Below are 7,714 nucleotides of genomic sequence, written 5' to 3' on the forward strand. Positions count from 1 at the left end.
AAACAGAACAATCAGACAAAAAAACAGAAAGATATTTACAACACACAGTTCCCAAAAAACATTTTTTGGGACAATCTCCAAATTGTGTGTGTGTAACAAACCCGACTCCTATTAGGATTTGCCAAGAAATTCACATATTGCAGTGTACATATTCAAGTCAACATTTGTGGAAAACACATAGAACAATGGTGGGTACACAAAATTATTTTTCTTGCGTAAACAGCATTAATGTGCTGTAGTTTTGGGGGAGTATACAACAGGTTTTTCAGCCATTTCTAGGTGGGCTAGGTGTGCCTCATCTTTAACACGGCCTTCATCAGGACGGAGTTCTATGTAGATTGACGTCTGTGCTGCAGGGGAAGGAGACTACAGTCAGAGGGGTGTCTGAGCCAAAATTATTTAGTTTGAGTGAATCACGTGTGGTTGATGTAAAATCAAAAAGCACATAGCTTACCTATGGGTTAATAGATTTCACAGGCGCTAAATTTGAGATCTGCTAGCCGCATGGGCTGGTCTCTGAATGGTCCTGTTGCAAATAACAGAGAACGAGAGAAGCAAAGGGAGGTTGAAGCTAAACATGTCCCCGTTTAAAAAGGCATGAAAAAAAGTTTTTTAATATATGCAGGGAAAAAAGTCTTACCTCTCGCTGGAGGTCGAAAAATGCTGATCCAGGGTGGTATCAGTGGGAAACAGACACGGCTTGCACAGCTAAAAAATATATATGGCTCAAGGTGAGTGTGGTTACCTAGTAACCACACTCACCTTGTGAGGAGTGAGGAGCTTGAAGGTTACATTTACATAGGCATAGGATCGTCGGTTACACAGCAACATAATGTATTACATGGTTGTAATATGGTCGGTAACATAATAACACATATTACATGTATTTGTTAGGTTGCTGAGGTTGCCTTGGTTCTGTTTGTTGTCATAGTAATAGTGGAGTTGTCAGTCTTGACCCTGGGAGCTATATGGCATGGTTACTGCCCGAGGAGGTTGGACCTAAATAGTGAGGTTTTAAAGTTGTTTCTGAAAGATCAATAAGATGTGTCATTTCTAAGATGCATGGGGAGTGCATTCCACAATTTGGGTGCAATCACTGGAAAACGTTGTCCTCCTGCTTTCTGCTTTTTGTATCTGGGTATGGCAAGCAGGTTAGTGTAGAAGGACTGGGCTTGTCTGGTGGATTAATTTTTGCAGATCAAGTTATTTAGGTAAGCAGGTGCATTGTTGGAAATACATTTGTGTGTAAGTGCAAAGATTTTAAATGTAATCCTATACGCAATTGGTAGCCAATGGATATTCCTTCTGGTAGACGAGATGTGATCTTTAAAGGGGATATTCAACGCTGCTCTGATGGCATTGTTTTGTACATTTGTAGTTTTTGATGTTTCTCATGCTGGTTCCTGCAAATAGTGGCTCTGGCCAAGGTGATGGAATTATCAGAAGAGGAAGGGTCTACTGGCTCTAATCAGTTTAGCCGTGTAGGCAGCAGAGGAGACTATGGAGTTGACCTGTCTATTTAGATTGAGGGAGGGGTCAATGTATACCACAAGCGTTTTTATTTCATTGGCAACCAAAATAGTGTTACCATCGATGTTGAAAGATTCATAGTCTTGAGGGAGCTTATTTAGCTGGGTTTTGTTTCCAATTAGAACCAGCTCGGTTTTGTCATCGTTAAGACACAATTAGTTAACGGCCATCCAAGCGTGAATTGCAAGATACATTTTGTTTAAGTGCTTGGAGTCTGTGTCGTAGTATCCGGTAATTGGGATGAGTATTTGAGTATCATCTGCATAATTTGTATACGTGATACCCATTTTGTCAAGTTTATCAAATAGTAACTTAGTAAATGCATTGTAAAGTGTCGGTGACACACATGATCCTTGTGGAATACCACAGGTTACAGAGACAGGAGGGGCTGCTGAATTATCCGAGAAGACCCTCATGGTCCGGTTAGAAAGGAAGGATTTGATCCATTTGATAGCATCAGGAGAGAAGTGGGCCACAGTATCAAGATGTTGGCATAAGATATCGTGGGTAAAGGCAGCCGAGAGGTCAAGTAAAAGGAGGATACACAGATTGCCTTTGTCTATATATTGGTCCATTTGTGTTTTCAAATCTAATTTGGCTGATTCAGTTTCGTGGACAGGTCGGAATCCTGATTGTCTTAGGCCCACAAGGTTGTTACATTCTAAAAAATATTGTATCTGCAGATAAGCTGCACGGTCAAGGATTTTTAATAGGAATGGTACAGTGGTGATAGGATGGATATTTGTAGCTATGTTCGGGTTTATTGTAGACTTTTTCATAGTGGTAGAAGTCAGGCTGTTTTTAAGTCTTCTGGGACAGAATTGGTAGCAAAGAAGCTGTTAATAATGCTGGTAATGGGGGGGCATGGCCTGGAGCTCCGGCAATGCGAATGCTCCCCTAGAGGCCTCAGTGATGGGCCCGTTGCACTTTCAAATTTGGTGCAGTTCCAGCTTTCAATAATGTGCCAAAACCCTACCTAAGACGTCGGAATCCCTGCTGCACACGGGGGAACAAAAAGCTAGGCTATCATCCACCTGGAAGCCCCATAACGAGCCTCGAACTCAGCGACCCCTCCGCCACCTCCTTCCAAAATGGCGGGCTGAGTTGGCAGAACCCGCAGCGCATTGGGGCGGAGTACCAGGGATGAGCCTTTCGGACTCGGAAAGCCCAAGCTATGCTGTCCCTCCTGCCCGATCGCAGATCCAGCCCATCTGTGACCTCCGCCTGGGGACCCCACTCGCCGCCGAACACAGAGACAGTTTTAAGCCCGCCAGCCCCGGGCTCCCTGTGCGTGGCACAGCGCTCTCGTGGGAGAGAGCTCCGACCCCCGATGGGGAAAGAAGCTCCCTCCCACAACTGGACATCTGGACCTTGCATTCCAGCGCCGGCAAGGGATGAGTTGTGGCGCTGAAGTGCCCCCTGCCTTGAGCCCCATTGATCCGCTCTAGCGGCCGCAAAGGAGCTGCAAAGTTCTGCAACTCTCGCGGAGCAGAGGCCCAGTACTCATCCTCCTCCGCACGCCACCTTATCAGTTCATCTTCCAAAGTGAAGGAGGGCCATCCTGGGCCTGGTCCGTGGCCCGCGCAGTGTGAGCCCACCCAGCCTTGGCCCTACTTATGGGGCAGCACTCCTGAATTGTCGGTATAGACCCAGCGCGGTGCGCTGCACCCCAGGTGGGGGCCTCCTCCCCTCCAGCATCTTCCTGGCATCAGCTCACCAGCTCCTGATCGTGGTGGGTGCCCAGCTTGCTCTACATCCAGCTACCACATAACACGCCCTGCCTTACCAGGTCCTTTATCCCCACACTCACTCCACCACAAGGCACAGTCTCCAGAGGGTCCCTCACTACCTCCAGGGACCCTTCAACATCGGACATGAACTGGGCCCCATCTCTCCCCCCTGGAGACGCTGCTGTGAGCGAGGGTGCATCTGTGGCTGCTCTGCTCCCCCTTCTCGCTTACCTTCCTTTCTTGGGCGCCCCTGCCCACTCTTCTGACTAAGCCCAATTCTCCTCCCAGATGGACGCTGTACGATCCAATTCTTAATGAAATTCCACTAAGGGACAAGACTGCAACAGCGATCAAAAACTTTTTCAGAGACAATTCAGTCGAAGACACCTCCCCCGCAAACACTTGGGATGCCCTGAAAGCGTTGATCAGGGGAGAATTAATCGCACAGGGAGTGGTATTCCATCGTAACAGGCAACAGGCTCGCCTAGTCCTTGAGGAAGAACTTAAAGCACAACTGCATGACTCACCCATGGAGAGTCTGGAGGCCCCGATCACAGGTGAGGACGTTGAGGAAGCCATGAAGTCCCTCAAATCCCAGGCCCTGGGCCCCGACGGATTTCCGCTAGGTTCTACAAAATGTTCAAACCCCAGCTGGTTCCCCCCTTGGTGGCGCTCTTTAACTCCTTCAGGGAGACAGGGCCAGTGACCCCCTCAATGCAAGAATCTACCACCATCCTCCTACCCAAACCTGGGAAAGACCCGAGAAACCCGGCCTCCAACAGGCCAATAGCCCTCCTAAACATCGACGCCAACCTATACTCCAAAATTCTCACCAACCGCCTAACACGCGTTTTACCTGACATAATTCGCCCTGACCAGACAGGCTTTATTCTGAACAGATCTGCAGGTGACAACGTTTGCAGAGCCCTGAACCTGGTTGACCTAGCCTCCTGAAACTCCCAGGGGCTGGCGTTGTTGGCCCTAGACACCACCAAGGCGTTTGACAGTTTGGACTGGTCCTTCATGAGCCTTACCCTGGAGGCCTTCAGTTTTGGTCCGGCGTTCCAGGCAATGGTCCTGGCTGACTATAAATCTCCAAAAACACTCCTTAGGATCAATGGATCACTCTCCGCCCCGATCCCCATGACCTGCAGTACCAGACAGGGCTGCCCGCTATCCCCACTGCTATTCGCACTTATCATGGAACCTTTCATCCAAAAGATCAGACGGAATAGCTATATCAAGGGCCCCCAGGTCGGTCCATCTCAGCACAAAATCGCCCTATACGCAGATGACGTGTTGCTCACGATCTCGGTGGCCCGCTCTTCACTACAGCACGCCTTATCGGAAATAACCAGCTATGGAGAGGTCACTGGCTTCTCCATCAACTTCAGCAAATCAGTGGTGCTGGGCATAGGTCTCTCCCCGGAGGAACAGGAGGCATTGATCCTGATGTGTCCAATTGCATGGAAGAGGAAGGCCATTCCCTATCTAGGGGCTCAAGTAGCCGCAAACCCGAAGGACACATATCAGGTCAACTTCTCCCAGCTCTTCAAAGAATTGTAGGGCGATTTGAAACACTGGGCAACCGAGGAAATTACACTGAAGTGACGCATAACGGCCTGCAAAATTAACTTACTCCCAAGATTTCTTTATGGCTCCTTGTCCCTCCCGGCGGCAATCCCAGCACCCACTCTTTGCGACTTGCAGAGGAAGATGCTCCGGTTCAGCTGGAGGGGTAAAAAAGCCAGGATCCCCCAAAAGTCAATGCTAGCGGACGCAAGTCTGGGTGGACTGGGGGTCCCTGACCTACAAGCCTACAGGGTGGCAGTGCAACTAGCGCACGTTCACGCGTGGCAAATAACCACCGACCGCCCTAGATGGGTGGAACTAGAACAATCACAGCTCCCGCTCCCCCTGCGATTTCTTCCGCACATTCCGCCCTCTCTCAGAGAATGCTGGATACTAAACATACTCTGACCTCCTGGAATTGGGCGCTGGGACTGAGCCCCCTATCGCCAATCTTTCACAACCCGACCTTCTCACCCGGGGCGAAACCCCGAAATGTTCCAGAACTGGATAGCGGGGGGCCTTGAAACTTTGGATCAGCTATATGAGGGAGACCTACCCGCACCTTTGAACAATGTACGTAGAGGTTTCTACTCCAAGAAAGAGACAGATTTACATACATTCAGCCATGCCATTGGTGCTCCCATCCCCAAACTCTTCAAGCTGCCACGCGCCCTCTCACTGCCCTCGAACTAACCCTGAAGGACCTGCCTTTCGGGGCAGGATCTCCAACCTATATAGACGATTTCTGGGGGACTTTCTGTTCTATGGCCCAGTGGGAGGCTGACTTGGGACACCTGGTTCAGGACCAAGCCTTAGTGGACATTTCGACTTGAACACATATGTCATCCGCCTGTGTCACCAACAGAGAATGTGCGTACAACATTCTCCTGCCTGGTGCTACTCCCCCTTCAGGCTCCATCACATGAACCACTCCTTCGACCATGATGCTGGAGAGGGTGCGGCCGACCTGGCTCCTTTTTCCACATGTGGTGGGCATGCCCAAGGATCCAACAGTTCTGGAAACTATGCTTAGCGGACATTGAACAGATCACTCAGACGGCTCTCCCCCTGGAGCCTGAGCCCATCCTCCTAGGGGTCTGGATTCCTGGGATCTATCCGCGTTCCAGAAACAAAGCAAAACTCAATGTCTCCTGGTGGGCAAAATAGTGATCGCCCGTTTATGGAAAGCCCCGGACGGCCCCTCTATAATCCAATGGTGGGAGAAAATATGGGACATATTGATCACAGAGAAGGTAACAGCAGCAAAGGCCGTATCCCTCCACCGCTTCCAGAACATTTGGGCCCCTGTGCTGGAATATGACCAGAAATTCCCCGAATTGACCTATAAGCCCACCAAAGTCTGGCGAGCCTTGAGAGGTCGTGATCAGCCCTGAAAGGGAAAACATAACCGAAGCAAACACAGTAAACACAAACTAGCGGGCAGCAACCCCAGACTAAGGGCCATGAGGAGAGGCGGTCGGGGGATTGGAGGGGATTTATGGTTCTCATTTACAGATCTTGTACTGTTTCATCCTGCCTTGGTTTAAAATAAACATATTAAAAAAAGATAATGCTGGTAATGAAGGGTGCAAGTTCAGTTGCACATTCTTTTGTCAAGGTTGCAGGGCAAGTGCCGCCCTTGCATCTGGAGGGTATTATGCCTTTGATAATACTGATAGTATCTGGAATGAGCAGTGGTGTGAAGGCAACTTTATTGACCTTGGGGAGTTCCATTGCAGGAGGTGATAGTGAGCACGTTAGGTTAAGTTTAGATTTTTATTGTGCTATTTTATGTTGTAGTAAGGAGACTCTGTCAGCTAGGTCGTTTTGGATATTAGAACACCATTGTTCATTTTTGATGGTGTGGTCTAGGGTAGGTGCTGGCAATTCTAATTCACAAAGAATTGTGAATAATTCTCTGGTATTAGATTCGCATTTGTGATTCTTATCTATAAACTTCGCTTTTGGCTTTAATGATTTCTTTTTTATAATTGATTGCTAAGGTTTGGAAGTGGGCTTTGTTCATGGGGTGTTGAGGATTTGGGCCAGGTATTTTCTTCAAGTCTTTTGGTTAAGCGCATAGTGTGGAGTTCATGGGTGAACCAGGAGTTAATGTGTTCAGTAGGTTTGGCTTTCCTAATTTTCAGAGGGGCTACTTTTTCGATAGCGGCATGAATAGTTTTATTGTAGCTACTAACCAATTTCGAGGGGTCGAGGTCAGAGTACAGCAGGTCCAGTATGGGTGTTAGGAGTGGTAGTATGTTGTCTCGCTTAATGTTTTTCATAGTTCTGGTTGGTAATGCTGGTGCTGTAGAAAAGTGTTTGGCCTTTCTGGTGGCGATGGTAGTGGTGAAAATTAAAGTGTTGTTGTCAGACCAAGGTGTGGGGGTATTGGAGCGGGTGTTAGTGGTGCAGTTAGTGTCTGCTATCCAATCTAAGATCCGTCCTTTTTCAGGTGTGGATGAACAGATTCTTTGAGAAAAGCCTTGGGCTTTCAAAGAGTTAGCCAAGAGATCTGCCTGCATGTCTAGAGGGTCATTCAAGCCTAGATTGAAATCGCGCCTAAATGATGACTTTGCCCAAAGGTTTCATATTATGTGCTGGTAGCAATGTAATGTCATCATCAAAAGTAGTCAAGGCACCTGCAGGCCTACAGATGATATGTAATGTGAGTGTACAGGTATGGGTAAGGGTGATTCTTAGCGTAATAATTTCACCTGCAGTGAAGGGGAATTTGGTTGCGACTCTTATATTCAAAGCTTTCTTCGCTATTAAGACTACTCCGCATCCTTTTGCTGTTACTCATCCTTCCTGAATATGGAATACCCCTCGGGGATGGCCAGTGAGAGGAGGCATTATGGAGCCATGTTTCAGTGACTGCT

The sequence above is a fragment of the Ambystoma mexicanum genome, chromosome 1p (genome assembly GCF_040938575.1).
Source record: "Ambystoma mexicanum isolate Mex_15411 chromosome 1p, UKY_AmexF1_1, whole genome shotgun sequence".
Lineage (NCBI taxonomy): Eukaryota > Metazoa > Chordata > Amphibia > Caudata > Ambystomatidae > Ambystoma > Ambystoma mexicanum.